Source organism: Canis lupus, chromosome 13 (genome assembly GCF_003254725.2).
Source record: "Canis lupus dingo isolate Sandy chromosome 13, ASM325472v2, whole genome shotgun sequence".
Taxonomy (NCBI): Eukaryota; Metazoa; Chordata; class Mammalia; order Carnivora; family Canidae; genus Canis; species Canis lupus.
In genome coordinates, this window is record NC_064255.1 from 3555855 (window position 1) to 3575280 (window position 19426).

Here is a 19426-nt window from a genome sequence, read left to right on the forward strand (position 1 = left end):
AATCAGCTTGGTTCTAACATGACTTTCTAAGAGCTACCTACTGATAATACAAGATTAGGCCTGGTTATAGAGTATCTCATCCCATTTCTCCTGGTAGACCACCTCAGATACTGACAATTTGCCATGCCAAGAACACATAGCCTGGATTTTCCACTCCTCCCACACTGCTTGGCTGGCCTGGCTAGCAACAGACTTTATTTTTACAGTGCTTATCACTGAAGCTCTACCTCCAGGCCAATGGGTCCTGAAGCAGCTGGAAACAAGAGCCAACTGGGGGCCCAGCTGAGCAGCCAACCACTTGGAGCCTTCTACACTAGAAGAAGAAAAGGATTGGCCAAAGGCTATGCCATTAAATATTCTGGGAAGGACAGATGACAGCACAAGGGGGAAGGGAGTCCATTCATCCTAAAACAAATGCAAACCGACATGCGGATTAAGGGTAGCTGAGGTTGTGGGAGGGCATCTGAACTGTCTCTACCAGATTCAGCAGACTCCTTGCTAATTCAGATAAATGAAGAAAGGTCAGTGTGCATTAGTGAAATTCCAAAACCATAGAGCATAGGCTGTTTCTTTCAAGTCCATAAAGCAACTCAACTTGATTTTAACCATAAGTTTCAAACTGACGCTCAGAGTGCATCAAACTCTGGTACTAAACCTGTCTCTTGCTGGGCATAAGCAGCAGACATTTAAATTCAATAGCTCGTGAAGTTAAGTCCTGCAAAGTTATGCCCTCATAAATATGGTAAAAATCATCCCTTATACTCCTTTTTTTTACCATATTTATTTATCCAGGCTGGTCTTCCTTCAAAGGCATCATAGAGATAAACCCAGGACCAGTTCAGTTCAAATGATCATAAATTGCCAGTCAGCAGAGTGCAAGTGGATGAGGTTTTTCCTTTACAGCTCACAGCCTTGAGCTCTGTCCCTTCCTCGTGGGAGCTGTGAAAAGTTTGAACAGATGTTCAGATTCAGGGGGAGGGATGCTTTACTGCTGCTCTATTTACTTCCTCCAGCAGGATCCGTTTTCATTTCCTTATGGACTGAGAGAACAATTCTACCAACCTACCTGGGGGAGGGGAAGTCTGGGATCCTGGTTCCCATGAAACATGATGAATTAAGAAAGGAATGCAAGTATGCCACAAAACCACACTTACCTCTGGCTTCTAGTTCCCAAAATTAGGTTAGTAAACTTGCTGAAGGAGTGGCTTAGTCTCTGGTTGTATTAGTGAAGCAGACAATCAACAGGAATATGAACTCATTTAGTGTACTTTGCATGTTTTACCACAGGCAGCCTCTCCAGCTTGGCAGGGGTGTGAGTGTATGGAAAACCCATCTCTGACAATGTTGCCCTTTGACATTTATTTTCCTTCAGTATTTACCCCGGGATGGAATAGTGTTTGTTTTGGGCATTATAATAAGAACTCCCCATAAAATCTCTTGGATGAAAATGCATTAACCAAACCACCCAATCAACAAATATTTATTGAACATGCACTGTATGCAACGTGCTAAGAAAGGAAGGTGCAGCTCTACCTTCAAGACCTGTTAGTTGGAGGTAGCAAAAATATTTATGGACATGGCCAAGTAGGGACTTTCACTTGTCTCCCAACGTCAGTTGCTCCTTCCTTTCAGTAATAGAATCCCCAAGCTCAGCATATGGGTAGAGACAACATTTCTTGGCTTGTCTTCAGTCTGATCATGAGACTAAGTTCTGTCCAATGGATAGGATGTGAGTAGAAGTGAGATGTGCAACTTCCAAGTCATACCCCCCCTTTTTTTTTTAACTTTTTCCTTTTATTTTTAATAGGAGACTTTAGTTTTTAGAGAAGCTTCAGTTTTACAGGAAAATTGAGCAGAAAGTACAGAGAATTTCCATATTACCCCTCTCTCCCTTTTCCCAGGTCATATACTTAAAAGGAAGCCACTTGCTTACTTTTCCTACCTACTCACCACTCCCTTCCCTGGGCCTAGAATGTACATGTTGGAGTGTGAGCTAAATTCTACCATCATGAGAATATGGTATGGTGGGGCAACAACAACATGGAAGGAGTTGGATACCACATGACGCTGGGAGACCATCTCCTCTCCCTTGACTGCTTATCAGCCAGAGATAGAGAGTGAGAGACAGAAAGAATCCTTCTGACTTGTCTAAGCCACTGTTATTTGGTCTCTATTAAAGCAGCTGAATCAATATCCCAACTAATATCCTATCTATATTTTTTCCCTAATAGACTAGGAATTTCTGGAAGCTTCTTTATTTCACCAACCCCATCACAGAGCCCATATTGAATAAATGCTCACCTCGTATTTGTGCATGATGATACAGAGATATAGTTACTAAATCTTATTTTGCTCTTGTAAAATACTTCAATACCATTATATGAATTATAAGAAAATAAAAAGATTAACTTACAAGGACAACTCTAAAGTGATGTCCAGCTTGGCTTAAGAGCACAACAAAAAAGATGATGTAGGGAGCATAACAGATGACCAGAAGGCATAGAGAAAAGAATAAAATAATAGACTTCTTCCTATGGTCAAGCAGAATCACATAAATTAGCACTGGTCTATAGACCCTGCTATCTGGATAAGGTCTACTTTTGATTAAAAAAAAAAATTGAAAAGAGATGCCCAACAACAGTGCTGCAGAGTCATGCCTAACATCGATCGGTGCTTCTTGCCTGTGACCTTTTTAAGTACCACTTTCGAATTGTACCATTTACTCCCTATGAACTGAGTCACCTTGGCAAATTCTTACTTCCTCTGAGCCTAATTTCCTCATCTCTACAATGGCAGTTCATTCAATCAACATTTATTGTGTGTGTATCAGACACTGTTGTAGGCCAGCTACCTGAGGTGTAATGAAAAAGGACAATCAGCACGAATAAGGACATTATATGGCCCTATAAAGGTGAGAAGTATTTACAGATAAAACTAGAGCAAAGGAGAGCAAGAAAACTGGTGGCAACAATGTCAAGTATGGTGTTCGTGACAGTCCTCCATGAGCAATGACGGCGGTGGCTCAGGTTAGGGTGGTAGCAGTGAAAATGGCAAGCTGTGGTTGCATTCTGGGTCTGTTTTGAAGGTAAACAGGCTACAGGCTGTATGTGAGATGTGAAAGGAGGTAAGCAGTCAGGGTGACTCCAAGGTTTCTGGCTCAAGACAAATTGAAAGGATGTAGTTGTCAATCAATACCAGGGAAAGGTGTGAGTAAAGTAACTCTTGTCCAGAAGATCAGCAGTGGACACAAGGTGCCCAGGTACTTGGTGTAACACTCTTCTAGGTGTTTCTGTGAGGGTGCTTTTGGATGAAATTAACATTTGAATCAGTAGATATGGGTGGGCTTCATCCAATCAACGGAAGAAGGCCTAAATATCACAAAAAGGCAGACTCTTTCCCAAGTAAGAGAAAATTCTTCTTGCTTGACTACCTTTGAACTGGCATATGGACTTTTTCCTGCCTTTAGATTCCAACTGACACATCAGCTCTTCCTGGATCTTGAGCTTGCTGGTTTTCAGACCAGAACTTAACCATTGGCTCTCCTGGTTCTCAGCCTTGGCCTCAGAATGGAACTAAATCTTCAGTTCTCTCAGTTTGCCAACTCATCCTATAGATCTTGGGACTTGTCTGTATTCATAATCCTCATAATAAATAAACATCCATCTATCTATCTTTTTGGTACATACATACATACTTCCTATTGGTTCTGTTTCTCTAGAGAACCTGATTAATGTATGGTGCTAGATATCAAGGGAAAAGTCCATTAGGCAGTTGAATATGAGTCTGGAGTCTGTAACTGAGTTTAGGGCTGTTAATATATATTTGGGAATCACTGGCAAAGATAGTATTTAAAGCCAGAAGACTGGGTGAGATCACAGAGGGAATAAATATTGGTAGAAAAGAGGAACAGTTACTGAGCCTTGGGTCTCTGCAATGTCTAAATATCAGGGACCTCAGCCACAGAGCTTGAGAAGGAACAGCCACTCTGACAGGAGGAAACCAAGGAAGTGTGTTGCTCTAAAGCAACATTCTGAAGCCAAGGCAAAAATTGCATCAAGGAGGAAAGAGTGTTATCCTCTATCAAATACTGCTGGTTGGTCACTGCCCATTGATAAATGCCATTGCACTTAGCAATTCAGTGTCCATCAGTGACCTTGACAAGAAAAATAGCATTGAAGAGATGAGGGCAAAGCCTGGTGGAGTGGGTTTAGGAGTAAATATGAGAAGGGAAATTGGAGACTGTGAGTATGAACCCTCTTTGGAAGAGCTTTGTTCAAAAGGGATGCAAAAAAACAGGACAGTTGTTGGTAGAGAAAGGGGATCAAAAGGATTTTTTTTTTTTTTTAAACGAGAGTGCTAACAGCATGTTAGTAATACCATTAGCTGACATTTATGGAGCACTATGCCATGGTGCTAGGTACTTTACATGTGCCACCCTATTTGAATCCTCCTAATGGTTTCGCAATGCAGATATTAATACCTCCGTCTTTCATGCAAGGAAACAGATGTTAAGAGAAAGTGAGAAACTTTATAAAGCCACATTTAGTAAGTGGCTGTGCCAGGATTTAATTCCAGGTTGTTCAAACTTTAAAACAGGGATTCTTTACCACTACAGTATATTTATTGCCTCCCGTAACAGCCTGCATCCCTCAGAGAGATCAAGCCTGCAAGGGCCCCAGGCAAATGTTAACTGTCAGGATTTTCAGGGTATGAGAAAGCTCCTAACTGTGCAGAGCAGTGTGCAAAGAGATTTATATTCTTCTCCAGTCCCACCCTTTAGGATGGCAGTGTGTAACACAATATCCTTACGCGGAATACTTCTATACACAGCACTCCATGAAAATGGCCCTTACATCACATCCAAGGAGAGGAACAGACAGTAGTGTGTAAATTCTATTTTCAGATAGGCAGGGTAGTGGAAAGAAGTCCTGCCCTTTCTTGCGTGGTACACTGGTATGGATCCGGGGAGCTTCATATTTGCTGCTCCTGCAGTTGCTACATTAAACAGAGGAGGACACTGTTCTGGAGAGGGGGGTGCGGTGGGAAGAGGCTCACTGCCAGCCTTGACAATGAGAACTCCTGAGGTCTCTGGCTATTATCAAGCCCTGACACGTATGAAAATCCAATATACCAAGATTAAATCAGGCTGCAATATTAGTTTCCTTTTAAAAAATGCATGATTAATTTTTTTCTTAGTGAAAAGTAAGTTGCTCCTGGAATCTTTGTTCATGCTCAGAAGAAGATTGGATTATAGAGCCCTATGGAAATTCCCTACACTAAAGAGAAATGGGATGTATGTGTAGGGGAGGGGTAATAAGGAGGAGATAGAGTGTCTGCCAAATCCAGCGCTACCGTGTAAGATGAAGATCCTGAAGCCTCAGTTCAAGGGACAGCAAGAATGAGTAGGTGAAGAGCTTAAGAAAACTCCCCCAGTTAAGACAGGATGCCCTGGAAACAACCATTTCAATTAGTGCCAGCCTGGCTTAAAATGCGGATTAAGAGGTCATCTCAACTGTAGCTCGCTCACTGTGCAGTTCTTCCAGAGCAGCATTACTAGCCATAAATGTTGCTTTAATTCTCACATAGAGAGCTCTGCCAAAAAGCCTCATGAACCCTTCTTATTCACAGTGGAGAACACTGATAAAGCTTTCAGAAATGTCCCCCTTTACCCCCCCTACACACCCACTTGTTTTCAGTTACTACCTTTATGGAGAGTAACTTTGTTTTGTTTTGTTTTTTTACAAAATAGCCCATAGGTAGTGCATTTACTACATATCACAGAGGCGTTCTTCACAGCTTTTCAGAGGTCTATCCATCATGTCTGCATTATAACATAGACATTAGAAGCCTGGTCATCAGGAGAAAAACAAGCAGTGAATTCCATCTTAAGTTGGAAACAACTGAACTTTGTTCATAATCTTAAAATTATTTTTCTTGATTATAGAAATGATGCATGCTCTTCACTGGAAAAAATATTCAACCAATACAGAAAAATATAAAGGATAATGTAAAAGGTTCCTAACAATACCATCCCTCAAAGAGCATGATTAATAATTTATGTATATCCTTCCAGGTTATTCTCTGTATGTAATACATATATGTTAGAGATCCCTGATCTTAACTTCTTAGAGTTGTGTGAGAAAGTTTGTGTGCACGTATGTGGAAGCATTTTTAAGGATAAGGGACTATAACTTCTATCAGTTTTCAAAAAAGCTCAAGATAAATATAAATATGCATATACCTAAAAATATACTTGTATGCAAAATATACGTATATGTAAAAATATATATGAATATATAGCATATAAAGTATAACATATATAACTATGTATTCACACATATACATTCCTATTTAGTTTACAAAAATCTAATCATAACCTACATATAACCCTGTAACTCATTTTTTTTCCATTTAGGGAAAATTTTCCATTTTAGAAGTAGTTGTCATTCTCAATATTATTTAATTAACACTTGGTTTTTCTTCCTTTAAGTGCCCAAATTTGGGGCTTGGGGACAGAAAAATTTAGACTGGACTCCTGGCTCCACCATTTACAAGTTCCATAAGTTTGGCAGGTTACTCAGACTTTAGAAGCTCTCTGTTTTGTCATCTATAAAATCAATTAGAATTATAATAGCATTAATGCAAGGAATAAATAATAAAATATATTTTAGGCAGCCAGCACTTGCAATGTCTGGCACAGAGTAAATATTCAATAAACATTAGTGCTTTCAGTAGATAGAATGCACTTGGTCCACATTCATATAGCTAACAACATCTGGAGGAGGCTTTTCAAATCAGGATTTAGGATGACAATAAAGTGGATTATTGAGACTAACGCGGAAGCCACATTCCAGAATAAGATGGTATTATCCATTCTGTAGGAGTAATTCAGCGAGCGAATGATGATTTGTACAGCTGTAAATCTGCAAAGGATCGGTGTCAGCCACGGTCAGCCTATCCAGAATGGCTAAAGAAATTGCCTGTGGATTGAGCTGATTGGGACCCTCTGGGATCCTCCTCTTCTGTGATGTTCAGATCGTCATGATCCATACCACTTCTCATTCCATTTGGTCTGCCTTCCCATTTCTGGATCTTATTACTAAGCTTTCAGACTATGTCTGCAAACACTGAACATTCAATGAAAGTGCAGAATTCCATTAGCCTTTGCACAATGCTGGTGGCCTGCCTCATTTATTAACATGAACGGCTCTGGCCTCCCAGTGCTCCCTGTCCTGCTCGTGTGCACTCCTTAGCTCTGGTGTGCCTGGCAGCGCAGCACCAGGGCAGGCCACCATGACCACCACTCACTGAGAACAACTGTACACTACACATGTGCTAAGTACTTTGCACACTTTCTTTTTTGTAATCTCACAGGAAGTCCAGAAGTTATCATCTCTGACTCTTAGATATAGACATTTATTTAATTAAATAAGGAATTTATGCAATATTACATAATTGGTAAGGGACAGATTTGATATTTAAGCCATTTTATTCCACAGCCCTGGGATTTTTTGGCTTATATTTTTCTTAGTAAGCTTTATACCCAACGTGGGGCTTGAACTCACGATCCCGAGATCAAGAGTCACAAACTCTACCAACTGTGCCAGCCAGGCACCCCTCTAGAGCCTTGGTGCTTATGAATGCTACCACCACAACTTTTGATTCTATGTAATGAGTTACATACATGTTACACTTGCAAGATTTTGGTGGAGAAGGAGAAAACACCAATTTGGCATCCACTGGAAGTTTCCCTTTGAGCAGATTCCACAGCAGGCTTTCTTCTCATAGGAGGTCTCTCTGCAGTGTGGTTGTTCAAATTCACAGTCCACCCTGCAGACCAGAGCTGCAATTAACTTCTTCAGCTTTGGGGAAGACCAATAAATAAAACTGATTAGAAAGGGTGTATTACTTTGTGTGTGGTAGGCAGAATAATGGGCCCCAAAGATGTGTATGTCCTAATCTCTGAAACCCAGAAATCTATTGCCTTATACGGCAAAAGAGGTTTTGCACATACAATTAAGTCAAGAGTCTTGAGATGGGAAGGTTATCTTGGCTTATCCAGGTGGGCTCAATGTTTTCTCAAGGATGCTCCTAAGAGGGAGGCAGGAGTGTTAGAGTCAGAAGAGAAGCCGCGACAGAAGCAGAGGTCAGAGTGCTACAGGCAACCTCTAGAAGCTAGAAAAGGCAAAGAAAGACCCTCTTCTACCATCTCCAGAAAAGAACTCCGTTCTGTTGACCCATCTTAGGCTTCTGACCTCCAGAACTGTAAGATAATAAATGTGTTGTTTTAGGCCACATTTGTGGAGATTTGTTACAGCGGTTACAGGAAACTAATTCAATGAGAATATTCCAAGTGTCTCATAACAATATTGTCCAGCATTAAACTAGAAGTCTGGGGCATCTGGGTGGCTCAGTGGTTGAGCATCTGCCTTTGGCTCAGGTTGTGACCCTGGGGTACTAGAATTGAGTCCCACATCAGGCTCCCCGCAGGGAACCTGCTTCTCCCTCTGCCTATGTCTCTGCCTCTCTCATGAATAAATAAATAAATAAAATCTTTTAAAAACCCCACAACACCTAGAAGCCCTCCTATACCAAATGTATTTAAATCCAGGGGATAGCTGGGTGGCTCAGTGGTTTAGCACCTGCCTTTGGCCCAGAGTGTGATCCTGGAGTCCCGGGATCAAGTCCCACATCAGGTTCTCTGCATGGAGCCTGCTTCTCCCTCTGCCTTTATCTCTGCCTCTCTCTCTCTCTTTCTCTGCATATATGTCTCTCATGAATAAATAAATAAAATCTTTAAAAAAAATTTATTTAAATCCATAAGATTATCTGGTGCTTCAAAGAGCCCATCAATGATGTCCTAATTGATCTGATTCTCCCTCTTCATAAAGAAAATGACTTATAATATTCTACCTGTAAGCTTTTAATTGAACATTGACTGTAAACATATTTCCCAAACCTAGGAGTAGAAGGCCATTTTCCTCTCCTTGGGAAAATAATCTAGGCACACTATCCTCTAATTGATACACATTCACTCACTGACCCACAGCTTTACAAATCTAAAACAGGCAGGCATGGTTGGAAGTGAAAGCAAAGTCCCTTTTTTTGCTGAGACATTTGTGAAAATTTTCAACACCTACCTACAATAGCAACTTTCATCACATCGATTGTACAAAGGTTAAAAGGTCTTCCTAATTTTGATTTAAATAAATGAAGAAAAGAGTGTCCCTGTTTGTTTACAAATACAAATTTAGAAGCACTGTGAAATCTCCAACAAAATTAGCCACCAGGGAGAAAATAAATCAAATAACCTATTTAACCAAGGCTGAGCCACTTACATTCATAGGACTCTGGATAATGCTGCCCAGCCAGATTGAACAGAGAACAAACTCTGAAGGAAGAACCAGTAGCCCAGGAATAGAATTCAAAGAGCAGAGTGAAGATCGTTAGGAGATTGATGAGGCTTTTGTTGTCCTGGTCATTGAGCACAAAAAAGAGTCTATAGCTCTGGAAGGTTCCTAACCACCATCAGTCATTGTTATTTGAACAAGCCAGAAAACAATCAGATTTCAGAAATGCATCCTTTGTGGCCTACATTTAAGAGAGTAGGTTTTGGTTTTTGGAAAACCTGCTGTGTATCCCTGTGCTCTCCAGCTGGACACCACAATAATTGATGTTTCTGTGTAGATACTAGACTGCTTTGAAATAGCTAAAGGAACATTAGTTGGTTCTCTTGTATTATTCATTTCTCCAGCCAAGAGCTCCAAACAGCTTATGTGCCTGGCACACTAGACTGTCTTTTAAAGAAATCTCATCTAAAGCTGGCATTATACTGGTTGGCCGAAATTATTGTAATTATTTTTTTTTTCTAGATTTTCCCCATTACCCACGGTCTCCTTGTCAACAGGCTCCTTCTTACTCTGTGACAGTAACAATTTACACTAAACAAATTATTAAAAATGCCGGAATCACTGTATAAACACCTTGTTGCTTTCCTACAAAGAAGTAGGATGGCAAACAATTGCTATTTCTTTACCAGGAAAAAATAAAGTTAGAGCGAGTGGCATGCCTCTGTGTGCCAGCTGTCATCTGGGACAACAGGGACTCTTGACCCACTTGGCAAACAGCATGAACTTCCAAGCCTCTTTTGCTCTCCCAGAGCACAGGGCAGAGACAGCCTGGATTTTCCAAAAGTCATGATTTCAAATAATTTTATTTTCAACACAGTGATTTATTTAATCTAAAACTAAATGTGGTTTAATCTTTATACTAGTTGAAGACTGTTAGTATAAATGTTTAAAAAACATAAAATCTTTAAACTGTGTTACAATTCAGGGTTAAGATAATATGGTCACTGTATTTTTATACATTATCATGTGCATTAATAAGGTTTAAATTTAACTCCCCAAGTCAAGCGTAACTTACAATGCACAGGAGTTCAAACAAATGAGCCTTTCTTCCTAGTCATTGCAGCCTGTGGACCTGATATAAGTCCCAATTTCTTCCTATCAAGTTGCTTGCCCTCCTTCTGCCCACCCTCTCCAGAAAACAAAAATAAAAAATGACTGCCATCCAGTAAGTGCAGATGGGTGAACTTCAGAAGCAATAACAAGCCCTGTCTCCTTGCACAGCTGTGGTTGGTTAGGCTGTGTGTCTATTGTGATCCTCTGCAGTTTTAGCAGGAACTACGTTAGCATCATAATTACCTACAGATGAGCAAGTCAAGGTAGGTCAGAGTGGGTGAAAACTCACAAAAAAATTCCTGGGATGCAGTAGCACAAAGCATAGAAGAAAAGCTCTACTTATTTGGGAAACCGCTGAAAATAAACACTGCCCACTATAAAATAGTCAAAGAAAATAGCCCATTCTTTTTCCATCTCTCTTCTCCATTTAAACTTACAAAGTCTATGGGTATAAAACACACTTGGGGGTAGCCTTTACTGCCTATCCTGAATTTTCGGAAAGGATCAGACTAGATACTAAAGGGCCCAACAGAACATTAACAGATGGGTCTAATTCATAAGGGAATCATTAAGATTATATTTTATATGTGTGGAGAGTTTAATTTTTGCAAACTACTTCCATGATTGTTCTTAAGTGGGGTACCAAGATTATTAATAAGTCATTTTGGGTAAGTGGAAAAGAATGGCACCAAGTTAAGACTATAACTCACATCTCCTGATTCTTGGTCCCATTAACAACATAACCTCAGAAAAACACTTCCCCCCAAAAGTGGGTCAGTTGAATATTTAACCCTGAACACCCAAGGCACTTTCAATGGCAGGAATTGGAGTTACAAATAGTAACTGGATTATTTCATTTATTCACTTAATGATAATTATTCTACAAATAAGCACTATTTAAATACCAACTTTGTGCCAGAGAGATCAAGATGGGCATAGGCTTGCCATCAAACAGTTAATAGCTTCATTTTATTCCTTTATGTGAAGAGTAGGGGCCTGGAATGAGGCCATAGAGAGTTCTACACGTCCCTGAGAAATGAGGAAAGGGTGTTAAGGCAAAATCCTCACATGTTAAGATGGCAAAAGAGCCATGAGAGTTAGATCCCAAGAAGAAAGGGTTCCATGGCCAAATTAGTTTGGGAAACACATCTTATCATATATTCCCCTTAGACATTTTTTTCTTTTCATTTTAAAGATTTATTTATTTATTTATGATAGACATAGAGAGAGAGAGAGAGAGAGAGAGAGAGAGAGAGAGAGAGAGGCAGAGACACAGGAGGAGGGAGAAGCAGGCTCCATGCCGGGAGCCCGACGTGGGACTCCATCCCGGGACTCCAGGATCGCGCCCTGGGCCAAAGACAGGCGCTAAACCACTGAGTCACCCAGGGATCCCCCTCCCCTTAGACATTTACAAGCAAATTAAATGTGCTGAAAATTTTTCTAATTAAGAAGCATACTAAATTTCCTTCACCCAGCAAATATGTTTACCATGGAACATCCCATAGAACCTGCCTTTCGTGGGTCCCACTGTGGAAATGCTGATAGGTCCACAGTCCTCCAGCAGAGTTAGAGGGCTCTGAGCTAGAAGCCACATTTTTCTAACAGCACACACACTTGTCAGAAAGGCCTACTAAGATACTCACTTCCAGAGCTTCCTTGGCTTTAAGCAACTTTCAAAGGAGGCAGACAACAAAGAAGCCCTACTGGTTCCCAACAGAAGCTTTGGAAACATATTCCTAAAACCACTTCCTTCAGCCTCAGGTACTTTCTCTAGTTTCTGGATCTTAGATTTTCCTGGGGCTTGGGTCCATATCCTCTACCTTTGGTAGCTGTCCATCCTCTTTGACCTGAATCTTGTCATCATCCCATTTGGCTTCCTGGTAGCTGTTCTCATTCTTTGGTCCAAGGACATAGACTGACCCTGGAGCCCCTAGCATTACCCTGCAACTCTGAGGCCAAGGGGCCCTCTTGTAAGGTTTTATACATGAAATCTCCTGTTCCTGAGTCAGCATATGGCTCATTACCTGAAGTCAAACTTTGTGTTGCCTTGTGAGAATTAGTTACTAGAAAGCAAAGTTAATGGTCTACCTCATTTTAACCAAGAAAATTTCGTAGTGATCTAGTTTCCTTAGAAAGATTAAGGGGTGGGGTACTGAGGTATATCATATATTATCTCATTTCATTAACCCAACAAATGATGAGATAGTTGCAATTTTTACCTGTTTTCCAAATCAGGAAACTGATTATATTCCAAATCAGTTACTGATCATAGAGACAGTAACTTGCCCAAAGTCACAGAACTTAAATGATAGAACCAGGTTCAACAGGATTATTCAAACCCAGGCAGTCTGACCTCAGAGTGCATGCTGCTCTGTACAATAAGCCTCCCTTGATCCACAACCACCCTCCCACCCCCCACCCGCCCTAAACAAGATCTACCTATTCACCTTCTGGAACCACTGCCCAGGAGCATGGCACTCTTATGTGGTCATGATCCTGGGGCAGCCTCGGTTCCCAATATCACCCCTTCCTCAGCAGTCTGGTCAGCACACCATACCCTGGGTTTGTTCTCCTTTTCCTGTCCCTCTGTCAGAGCAATGTATTTCTACTAGAGTTAACTAGTGAACTACTCTGTGCTAATGTTCCCTTTCTGGTAACAAAATGCTTCAAACCCAGGCTAAATGTGTATGTCTCCAGAGACTCCATATGCAGGGACTCTAATGGTAAGATGGTAGAGACCTACCATCATTTAGTCAGATTTGAAACTTCAGCATCCCATGAACCGTTTACTTTGCTTAGACCAACATTCTCAACTCTCCCTGCACATGAGCATCCTGGAAGCTTTTTTTAAAATAAGAAACTTATGCCTGGGCCATACCCCAGACCAAACGACTAAGAATCTCCAGGAGTGGGTTCCACTGGCATATTAGGTGATTCTTGTATGACACTACAGTTGAATACTCCTGTCCCAAACATAGGGCTATGTTTGTAAGGGGAAACACTTTTCCTAAATTTGAGTCTTTGTACATCCCACAGAGGCTGGTGAAAGATGACAATCTGCTTACTCAGAGGAGGGAAGAGGGTTTAAGAATCACAGGCCTGACTCTGATCAGCATGTACTGTTGGGCCAGAATCAGCTTCTTTAGGATTTTGTTTTCTCATGCAATAATGAGGGATTAATACTAACTTACCTCAAACATGGGTAATGAGAAATGATTAATTCAGGTGGTCATCAGGTACTCCTTAGGCAAAGTTAAAATCCTTCTATGACAAACAAAGGGATTTGAGTGATTTTCCTCTTAAATATTACCAAGAAAGCCCCAGTAGTTGTACATTTAAACTGGAGTGAATTGCAATGAAGCAGATGGCTCGGACTCACTAATCACCCATAGATGGCTGCTGCTCTTTCCTCCCGTTAATATCTGTCTTCTGGAGAGCAATTTGGGAAAATAAATCAAAAGAAAAGAACATAGGTTCTTTGGCACACTCCCAGAAAACCAATGCTGTCTTGCTGACAAACTGTTCCCTGTTTACAGGGACTGTAACTTTGCCCTGACTCAAACAGAGTGGGGCCCTACAATGAAAGAAAATAACCAAAGTGTTCTTGAAATAGAAGCTCCCCTTGTGTATAGTTCATTAACTTATTACTCTTGGGGTGAAAAAAATCATTCCAAAACAGAGATGGAACTCTGAAATGATCATGTTAACCAGGGGGGAAATGTGATTTAACTTATAAAAACTTTACAGTAACTCATGATATTTGAAGTGAAGTTTACTCTCATGAAGCTAGAAAGAGCTCTAAGAGAAAGACACATGTAGATTTCAAGATGCAAGTTTTAGCCCCTGCCAACCACCATCTCATTCACAAGTGATGGAGAGCGTGGGCAGTAAGGCAGGGTGGAGGCACTCACTGCCACAGATGTGAGGAGGTCCACCTGTGGCATATCAGTCCTGCTAGCCAGGCTCTGTCCTACAGCTTCTAAGAGGCCAGCACTGAGGTTAGCCTCCTTTGAATAAGAACCATTTGATACCAACCCCTTGTGTATTTATTATACCCTGAGTGCTACACACTGAGGAACGATTTCTAAGGAAGGTGAAGACAATAGGGCATGCTCCCTGCCCTCTACTCTTGTCAACTTATTGTGACCAGATATCCAAAGTTGATAACCTTGATCTTTTGGGAAGTGTCCCTAAAAAAGCTCAGAGGTCAGATAAAATATGGGAAGCCCATTTAAATCTGAATTTCAGATAAATAACAATTAATGTTTGAACATAAGTATGTCCTAAATACTTTTTGGAATATACTTATACTAACAAATTCAAAGTTTATCTGAAATTCAAATTTAACTGGGTGTCTTGTATTTTTTACTTGCTAAATTTGATAGCCCTACTTAAGATATCTGTAGGCTCTGTTGTGAGCTTTATGAATTAGTCCCATCCTTAGGCTGTTCCTCACAAATAAGGAGCTTGGAGTTGTTTTCTAGTTGTGGTAGTGATCTGGGCTGATGACTTCTTATTTGCATCAGATCTCTTTGTGACCAGTGGCATATATCCACAACAAGAGTTTCTAGTGATGCTAGTGATGCTAAGTGGTCATGTTGGATTGAGAGTGCAGATTGTGACTTCATAACTTACTGATCCCTAAAGGCAAGAGTTGCTTTCAAGGCCTAAAACGATGCCTGTATTCTAGAATCACCTGTTAAATCCAAGGGCACAGCTATTTGAAACAGCATGGATGGATCTAGATGGTATTATGCTAAGTGAGATTGGTCAGACTGAGAGAGACAAATACCATATGATTTTACTCATAAGTGGCATTTAAAAAATCAAATTAATAAACAAACAAAAAAAAGTAGAACCAGATCTATAAATACAGAGAACAAACTGATGGTTGCCAGAGGGAGGTAGGAGTTGGGTAAAATGGGTGAAAGGGAGTGGGAGACACAGGCTTCCAGATCAAATGAATAAGTCACAAGAATAAAAGGCACAGCATAAGGAATGTATTCAATGGTACCATAATAGCGATGTATGGTGACAGATGGTAGCTACACTTGTGAATATTGCAAAATGAATCACTAAGTTGTAAACCTGAAACTAATGTAATAGTGTGTGTCAACTATACTCAAAAAATGAATAAATAAAAATAAATTAATTAATTAAATAAACCCAAGGGCAAGACCTTGCTTCCTCATGTTATATGCTGACCACATGTGCCTAAAATTCCTGGTGCTTGGCAGTCTGTCCACAGCAAGAGATCCTCATAGACTGAGAAGATTAAGAGGTGCTGGTGGCTATCAAGGGTTAGTTACTGTGAGTTAAGAATCACCTAGAAAATCTTGTGTAGAAGCAGATCCCAAGCCCTAGCCCTCTAGATTCTGATTCCAAAGTCCTCAATTCAGCCTAATTTTTTTAACCACACTACTGAGATTTGACCCCAGTGCCAGGGCTTGTGTTTAGACCTTATGCCTCTTCTCCCAGGCTCCTGGGAAGATCCTATCCAAGAGCCCCTGGGGGTCAGTTGGGCTGGTGCTCCCGCTCACTGACACAGCAGCTCAGATCTAGCTCGGACTTTGAATGAGAGGACTTGAACTTCTCTTCCTGTGTCATCTTCATGCAGCCATTTGTCTCCTTACATCTCCAGCCCTGACTACTGCAATGGCTGCTAAAAATGTGTCTCTTTTTGCCAGTCACTTTATGCCATTAGCATTCCCAGACCTCATTTTCCTGTTAGCATGGCCTGGGATTTCACTGATGGTTGTCAAGATAGCTCCTAAGTCATACAACTGGGAATGTTCTGCTTTACACGGTTCCATCCACATCTAACACCAGATTGCTGGGGGGCCACAGAGCTACACTCTCAAAAAGAAGCCCAATGCAACACTGAAAAGTTGGGGGTGTCATGGATGTGCCCTTTGAGTCAGGGTCTCCACCTTGGCAAGTGAGGAGGGGCCCACAGGGAGCAGCGTATTCCCCAGACGATCTTGTGTTAGGGACAAATAAAATGATCCTATGGAGATGTGTTTAGTGACAGTCTAAATCCCCCAAAGATAAGAGATGGGTGACGTGTATAGTATGTGATGGAACTGAAATGACTGAGATGGAAGGAGTAAATGTTCTGCAATCCAAAGCAGATCTCTGCACCTCTGTCGGGTACTTTCCAATAAATGTGCTCCTGGAATCTAATTTCAGAAAAAGCAAACCCAATCCTTTTTGGATTTCATTCATTCATCTATTTGACAACTATTTGAACACCTGCTATGTGGATAGAATAACACATCTTGAAAAGAAACGACTCATTTTAATTAACCAGGAATTGAGAGCCTACCTGCTCTGAAAACTAGTAGCTTTTTATTAAGTTACCAGAAATGGGAGGCGAGGCCCTGAGACTTCTGCAGAGGACTTTCAGATGGTGACCTGGTTCAGAGGCATTTGAGCAGGGAAGTTCTGCTAGGTAATTATGTGAAAGGCAGAGCTCTGCAACTGAGGGGTTCATGCTTTACCAATTTCCAGCAGGCTTCAGGAACTCAGTAGGGCTTGGAAGCCCGGTTCTTAGTTGTCTGTGGTTTCATGCTGTTCCTGTGAAGTGAGGGCTCAATACAGGTAATGATATTGTAGACAAATATAAGCAGATCCTTAGATGTAAACTTGCAAAGAAGACTGGTGAAGGTTTCAAATCATGAGGAATTGAGGCACCAACATTTTTGCCAAAGTACAATAGTTCTAATTAGGGCTGTATTCACTGAACTGGCAAAGATAGAAGAACCTTGTAATAATACTGCCACTCAGCAGAAAAGGACACAGCAGAGATTAGATTGTATTTGGATGAACCAATTATCTACAGCAAATTTGGGAACAACTTCCACCTGTTTCTCCAAAAATCCATGCCTTGGGCTTTTCCCATGATGCTCCATCTGTCTGAAACACCCTACTCAAAGCTTCTTCTGACAATCAGGAAGTCAGTGGTCTCATTTTCTGCAAAGAAATACAGCACACCTGTTTCTAATAACCACATCAAATTTGTTCATTCCCTTGTTCATTCATTCAGTGACTTGGTTATTTGATCTCTATCAGGCACTTAATGCGCATGCCAGACCCTGTGGAGTACATTGAGGATACAGACTTGAAACAAAGCACCTCATTTACCTTCAGGGAGCATGAGGTTTAATGGAAGAGACAATAGGAAATCAGAGCACTGTGTGGTTAGTGTTATAATACGGGTTTGTATTATGCAAGAGTCCTGGTGAAACTAGCAAGGGCTTCTGAGAAAAGGCAGGGCTTGAGTGGAGTCCTGAAGGATGAGGGGGTACCTGTTGGAGGCAGATACTATGAGTCTAATGATGGAATCAGAGAATGTGATCCATCTTCTTTCACTTTTCTCTGTATAAATGATCCATTTTGATCATATGTCCAAACAGGGTTGGGAGTGCTGTCTAGGGCCATGAAGGAAAAAGAAATGACCTTGTGGAGAAAAACACATGTGCCCTAGTCTCACATACTAACACATTGGGATAAACATTGCGAATGTTAATACAACTTCACTTTAAAATGGCAGACGAAGCATACAAGTCTATGTATTCTACCTCTAAAAGTTCCACTGAAATGGTAGAAAATATGTATGAAGAAGAATAATCAGTAATAGGGATGGAAATCAGAAAAGGTTACCATCTGTAGACAGAAATGTTAAAATTTCTGGAAAATAGTGAACTGACATGGTTGGATTGAGTCAATAAAAACCATCACAGAGATTAGGTTTCAGAGAGAGGTGATAGAGAGGTGAGAGCTGTTCTTCCCAACAACAGAACCCCAGAGAATTCAGATCTGGAGCCACAGGGAGAAGGAGCAGAGAAGGTAATTAATAGAAAGGCTCTGCAGAATGCTTTTTTCCCTATCTTTTCCCACTCTACTCCAAACTCTGCACAAAAGGCAGTACACTATGCAGTTCACCCCTCTAAATATAGTCTTCCTGACTTGGGCAGTATGGGCAGTCATAGCTTGCCTACCTGCTTCTTATTCTCAAATGTTCCTACCATAAACCTGCCTGCCCTGCTCTGCCCTGCCCTGTATGAGAAGCACGGTAGAAAAACATTCCTGTATAACTGCCAAGGAAATCCCACCAGGTGCCTCTACTAGTCAACCCAGGACTTCATTTATAAATATGATTGGGCCATAAAGGCAACAGTTATGTAAGAAAAGCCAAGAGCATAAAAGACAAGGATTCAGAAGAACAACAGAACAACTGATGCCAAAAGAAATAGAGTTGAAACAGGACATAGAATATAACTTTTTTTTTTTAAAGTGTTACTACTGTTTTCGGGGAAATTTGGGAGACTATTGTATCCATAAACAAGAGTACGATATTTTGAAAAAGGAGCCATAAAAAAACGTTTTTCAAAAAAATTAAAGATTTTTAAAAGATCCTGAGTAGAAAGGCTGAATTTACTGAAATGACATGACATAAAAATAAATTTGAGATCTGCGAGACAAATTTGAGGAAATTCTTGGAATGCACATAAAAGAAAAAAAAGAGAAGGGCACCTGGGTGGCTCAGTCAGTTAAGCGCCTGCCCTGGCTCAGGTCATGATCTCAAGATCCTGGGATGAGCCTTGAGTAAGGCTTCCTGCTCAGTGGGGAATCTGCTTCTTCTTCTCCATCTGCCGCTTCCCCCTGACTTGTGCTATCTCTCTCTCTCTCAAATAAGTAAATAAGATCTTAAAAAAAAGAGAGAGAGAGAGAGAAAATTTAAGAACATAGAGGAGAGAGATCTAAGATCCAAGAGCTCAGGTGTCTTCTAATATCTTTCCAACAATAAAAGCTTTTGGAGGAGAAAATACAGATGACAGAGAAGATGAATATTTCAAAGAAGTAACAGGATATTTTCCTGAGCTGAATAAACCTTGAATCTTCAGATTAATATAGCTTCAAGTGGAAAAATGAAAAAAATGACATACCTTGACACTTTCTGG

At 40.7% G+C, this 19426-nt stretch overlaps 1 protein-coding gene across 16 annotated transcripts in view; it reads right to left on the reverse strand.

The window, feature by feature from the left end:
* Positions 1–19426, reverse strand: part of NCALD (neurocalcin delta) — a 370180-nt gene that overhangs the window by 47883 nt on the left and 302871 nt on the right. The window contains exon 5 of one of the 16 annotated variants that reach the window (XM_035712638.2): positions 7685–7830. The exons of 13 other annotated variants lie outside the window; for them this stretch is intronic. The gene's annotated coding sequence lies outside the window, so the exon portion shown is untranslated. Of the gene's footprint in view, positions 1–7684; positions 7841–10425; positions 10614–19426 lie in introns of those variants that run through there. 2 more of the 16 variants (XM_025450977.3, XM_025450974.3) reach the window with 2 other exon arrangements.